This window comes from Festucalex cinctus, chromosome 1 (genome assembly GCF_051991245.1).
Source record: "Festucalex cinctus isolate MCC-2025b chromosome 1, RoL_Fcin_1.0, whole genome shotgun sequence".
Taxonomy (NCBI): domain Eukaryota; kingdom Metazoa; phylum Chordata; class Actinopteri; order Syngnathiformes; family Syngnathidae; genus Festucalex; species Festucalex cinctus.
In genome coordinates this window covers 51,037,458-51,043,733 of record NC_135411.1, presented here as the reverse complement: position 1 = coordinate 51,043,733, position 6,276 = coordinate 51,037,458, and positions in this window count along the sequence as shown.

Sequence of the window (6,276 nt, the reverse complement as noted above, 5' to 3'; positions counted from 1 at the left end):
TCTGTTAATCCATTTCAAATATAGATCGCAAAGTGAACATCATCAAAAAACATTAGTGACAGAACTACATGTTAAGTAAGAGTTGGGCCAGGCCCGCGGGCCTAAGTCAAAATGCCAGGGCCGATTTTTTATGCTAACAAACAAAACAACATGCATGTAGTTGTCGCAACATTTGTGTGATATAACAGTCTTTCTTATTTTTATTTTTATTTTTTTTAAGCAGTATGCATGCTGAAAATAGTGATTTTTGTTTCATTTTATGCACAAATGTACTTTCTTGATGTGAAATCTGGGTCTGTTTCCTTGAACACAAAGACGATACCCTCACAGAAAGCCTGACTATCACCCGTAGGCCTATTATGTTTTATGTTCAATATTAGATTTTTATTCATGTACGCTTTGTTTCAGCTGTGGTTGTTTTGAAAGTACTCTGTAAGTAAATCTGAGTTCAAAATAAATTAATTATTCACCATTAAGGGTAGGACATTTATCTTCTGTATTATTTTGTACTTAACATGCTAAGTGACAAGGCTTATATGTTGATTTATAGCGTATAAGATGGAAATGAGGTTTAATTTATAAGACTGTATAAAACAAGGGATAATTTGACAAACATGTTTTGTTGTCTATTGTGAGAAGATAAATTTTATTGCCATGAAACAGCATTAATCATTCATAGAGAGGATTAGGCCTCTTTTATTGAAAATAGTATCCAGTTAAAAAACACGATTGTAGTCATGTTGAATAATACACACAGCCCTAGGCTGCACTGAAGTTCAATGAACGCATGACATTGATGGTTTATCATATGATTTGCTTCACATGTTTATCTGCAACTAAAAGCGCTTGATGTGCATGGACTTGGTTGGCTACTGGGATTTGGCTGCAGCAGCATTAGCCGGAGGAACAATGGAGCCTCTGATGAGACTGTTTTCAGGGCACAGGATTCAGTCAATCCACATAGGACAGGACACAAGTAACGCTCACATTCAAACAACAAATACGCAGCTGCCCTCGCCACTGTTGCACTGAGTTTTATAAAAGCAGAATCATATTGTTTAGTTTAGCTTCCTTTGAACCAATTTTCACAGACTCTTCATCCAAATTTACATAAATTTGGTTCTAGCTCTGCATCTGTTCTCCTCCTGTCTGTATTTTTCCATGTCAGCACTCCACAGGTGGTTGATAGCTTGGAAAACATACACACATTATATAAAGCTGCCTGTACATATATGAAAATGTGTTTGTTTGTTCAAAGACCCAACAAAACCCCCCAAGACCAGATGAATGGACTCACAACTACTTAAATAATTCCATTCTTGAGAGACAAGTCTAATTTTCCCTGTATAGCGATGAAGAAATAAATATAGTATGCAATTTAGTTATAGGAAATTGGAGACTTCAAATTATCCCTGGGTTTGAATGGGGAGCAGTCCAGGGTGTACCTGCCTCTTACTCAAAAATCAGAAGGGATACATTTCAGCTCACCTGTAAGCTTGAACATGATAAATGTTCAAAAATGGATGAATTAATGTCAATTAAAAATTTGTGCTGTCAAAGTTAAAGCGTTAACTCATTGATTAATCACAAAAAAACATCTCATTAATCATGTATTAACTCAGATTAATCACATTATTATTTATTATTATTATTATTATTATTATTATTATTATTATTGTTATTATTTTTATTATTATTATTACTGCAGATGATTCTTTAGCATGAAAATGGTTGGTTACATACGTTAAATGTTTAGCACAGGTTGTGTTGAGCAATAAATTTTTTTATAAATGTTGGTGTATGACATTCAGAATATTTGTTCATGTCAAACTATTGGGGTTAATTTTTTTTCATTTTAAATTATGAAAGTAACTGATGACAAAAAGAGGAGGATGAGTGTGTGCAGTGCATCAAAAAATGTTGAAGATGACCTCATAACATTAAATATCGAAAGAATTAACACATAACAGGTGCTCTTCAAATTTGGCGGCCAAAAAAATGTTGATAAAAAAGCCTTTTTAATGAAGCAATTAATCAAAATTCTAAGATGTGATTAATCTGATAAAAAATGTATTGTAAAAAATGTAAAAAAAAATATATTAATACTTTTGAAAATACTAGATGTGAATTGGTAGATTACTTGTACAAGTGTGAGGTCATGTATTGGACTGAAAAACTCTTCGAGTAGATTTTCTATTTGACTACTGTCAATCTTGTTTAAGTCTTATTAAAAGAAGGCTTATTTGTGGCATTAAGAAAATATTCGGTTGACATGAAATTAACAAAATTGTAATTGATTAAATATATAACCTGCGCAGCTGTTATGTCGAGATGAGGGTCTCTGTAAGCCACAAAGCCCCCTTCATAATAGAAACAGAGAATACACCATTGAATGTGACCTACCTTGAATTCATGTTTTTCGTTGAACTGCATGTGTTGAGCCAAGATTTGTGTTGGGTCTTGAATTATTCATACAAATGGCCCTTTATACTCTCCCTTCCTTTTAGACCGATTCTGGCTTCTTTTGTGTGACTATCAACCCGTACAAATGGCTGCCCATGCATCTACAGGTACAGCCCAAAAGTGGCCCAAATGCAGCAGAGGAAGAAACGCAAAAAAAGTTCCGCCTCATCTCTTCTTCATCTCGGACAATGTCTACCGCGATGGTGACTGTATTTGGTGGTGAAAAAGTACTCCAAGATAATTCATTCCAAATATTTTTCCACCATTAATGTGATTTAGAGCTTGTAAAACTCAATTGATTTTTTTTTTTTTATCTTTTTGAGTGGCAAAGTAATAACATCCACAACAAAATTTCACAAACATATGTGGGATAATATGTCAAATGTGTTATGGTCCGATAAAATGAAGGTTGGACCTTTTAGCCATTTGGTGCAAACACAACATGACTAATATCGAAAGGAAGCACAGTGGTGGCTGCATAATGCTTTTGGGCAGTTTTTCTTCAACTGGAGCATTCGACAAGGTGGAGGAATTTGAATGGTTTAAAAATAGCAGTCACTGTTAGCACAAATGCTTCAGGCTTCTGCTAGGAAACAAACAAAAGTTTGAATGTGATTGTGAACATGTGGTTAATTCTGAACAAAGCCACATTCCAGTTAGAGGGTGTTCACACTTTTGCAACCACGTGGTCTCATTTGTTTATTTTCAACTTAATGAAAAAAAAAAATCAAATGAGCTCTACAGATTATAGGTCACCTTAATGGTGGGAAAAGCTTAAAATATCTTGGCCTTTTTGTTTTATATCACTAAATAAAGATGACTTGACTTGACTTGACTTGACTCAAACCTGCCATTTAAAAAGGGGTGTGTAGACTTTTTACAGCCGCTGTAAAAAAAAAGATATATTGCTGGTCCTGACTTGAGAAAAAAAAAAAAAAAGTCTGTATGACAGGGAAAGCTGACAGGAATCCAGTTTGGCAGATACACGAAGGATTGTGAGATAAGTTTATTCATGCATGTTGTTTTGCAAGCAAATCATTTCTCTGTTCAAAGTAAAAAACAGGGGAACTATTATGACCCCCACGAGATGCCAGAATTGTCATTACACGGTTGCATGTTGATAAATAGGGGATAGAATTGCTGTCTGTGTGTAATGAGCGTGTCATGTAATGATTTGTTAAAGGAGCAGCTAAATTCTTCCAGGCCATTATGTGGCATCGGGGGAGAGCTGGCAGCTGTTTGTGTTGTTCGCGCTCATGCCGACTGAGAACACAAACAAACGTCTGATGGGCTCACTGACACATCACAACTGTCTGCACTTCTGCCTTCCCTGTTGTCTGCTGATCACGTAAGGAAAAAAAACTCATCAAGTCAAAGTACCGCCTGCATTTCTCACTCTCTGATATGTCTCCAGCGGAGAATCTGGTGGTGGCAAGACAGAGAACACCAACAGATGATTCAGTACGGTACTTTGGCAATGTTTAGTAAATTCTGTAGAGTAAATTTTACTCAACAGAATCTATTTGGTCTTACTCTAAACAGAGTAAAATTTACACTTGGAAGAGAGTTAACAATGAAATAAAAGTCACTCAAGGGTTGAGGAACAAACCCACAACTTCAGGTTGGGAGACAAATAATTTGCTTCCTGAGCTATGAAGCTCTTACCCCGGGTTTTCACTGGATGCGGTTGCGGTGCGGTTGCGGTGCGGTGCGTCTTGACTGCGTGCTCCGGACGGGTCAATTTTTTTGTCAATCCACACCGGCTCCGCACAGCTGCGGTCCGGCAGCTCCGTCGCCGCCCACTTCCCAACGTGTCTCGCGGGACCGCGCGCGCGCGATCATGTGGCATTTCACAACGACAAACATACAGAAAGTCTGCTCAACAGAGAAGCAGAAAGATATGAGATTCCATGCAGCATCCTTTTTTTGGTTGTCCTTGTAAAGTATATTAATAACGAGAGTCGGGTCAGTGCGGGTCCACTCTTTATTTCTGTCTTCCGCGTCCGGCTGCCGCTCAGTACGGCAAGCGAGACGGGCACAACAAGCAATCGCGAACATCAAACTCACACTACATTACAGTCCTTATAAAAAGGATGTGCCGTGTCATATATTATTTTGTGGTTTTCCACCTCCAATATAAACCTCTCCTCGTCCATGTTCGCTGGTGTCTAAACCGTGAATGAGCACATGGCCCGGCGACGCCCACGTCACGTTTTGCTGAAAAACTTGCGAAATAGGAGCTGGCGAGTATTTTATTCTGAAAGGTAACCGGAAATTTATTTTGAAACTGCCTCGGTCTTCCTGTCCCGCTCGATGTGTTTTGTGCTAGCTTGCCATTTGCCGGAGGCCTACCGCTGCGGCGTCCGGCAAAAATAGAAAATAGGCTATCCTTGCGGAAGGCTTGCGGCACGCCGCAGGCCTTCCGCAGTCGACACGCAACGCACCCGCAAGCGGTGTAAACTGCACCATTCGAATGAATGGAATCTAATTGCTTGCGTCGCCGGACCGCACTGCAACCGCACCGCAACCGCATCCAGTGAAAACCCGGGGTTACTGTGTGTTTGTATATCACTCGTCAGCAGTAAAAAAAATTAATTCCAAGACCAAAACTGATCTTGGATACAAGTAAACAGTAGGAGTGGCATAACTCGGGTCGTAGAGTGGCAGTCTCCCAAGCTGAAGGTCATCAACCTTTGTGTAGCTTTTTATTTTGAAATAGACTAGAAAATTTAGTCAAAATCTCTCCTTGCAAAATTTACTTAGAATTTCTCAGCAAAAAATCTTTAATGTTTTTTTTTTTTTTTTTTCATGGGATAGGCAAATTCTCTCCTACTTAATCGGGATGTAATGATATCCAAACATCACGATACGATATTATCACGATATGATCATTATCATGATATTGTGGGGAGGTTGGCGATATTTAAAAAAGGTCACAATATTGTAAAAAAAAAAAATTGCTCATACTAAAAAAAAAAAAAAAAGCACAATACTGTGCTTTTTGTACATAACAGCAATGCATATAAAGCACCTACAATCTCTAATATTTAATATTGAGGCGCGTACTTGTTAATGCACGCACACATTGGGATCCTCCACATAATGACTCAAGTCGGTTCACAGGCATATTAGGTCCCCCTTCATCTGACAATTAGTGTAGATTTTAAACATAGAAGGGCCAAAATATCCCTAATGAAAATTAAATTTCACTACAAAACTAGCCACCAGAGGGTGCTAGAACTGCACAAATGGAAATCAACCTTACTTTTTGAATAATGTGTTCCTTTTAAATATTGTGAACATGACAACGACGATATTGTGGCAGTTTTAATAGCACAATATCACGATATTGCCCTTATCGTTACATTCCTACTACATACTAAAAATACTTTGAGTAAAATTTACTCTGAATAGTTTACCCCTTCTTCCTAGTGTAAATTTTACTCTGTTTCGAGTGGGACTAATAGACTCTGTTTAGAGTCAAATTTATGCTGCGGAATTTACACCATTCAAAGTCACGTTTTGTGGGTTGTGATGGGAAGTCTCTGCGTCTGTAAGGCTCCTTCACACTAGTGTTAATTTTATTCAGCATTTTTAAATTTAGTCTGTTTGTGTCCAGTTTCAATCGCGCTTCTTAGTTTTTATCATAGTGAGTCAACGTTGTCCCGTTTTTATTTAGTCCATTTTTAGTCGACTATAAATTGAGAATTTTAGTTTTTATTTTAGTCCAAGAAAACATAAATGTATTCATCTAGTTTTAGTCAACAAAAACTGTCAACGTCAATAGTCTAGTTTCAGTCAGGATAGTCTCGC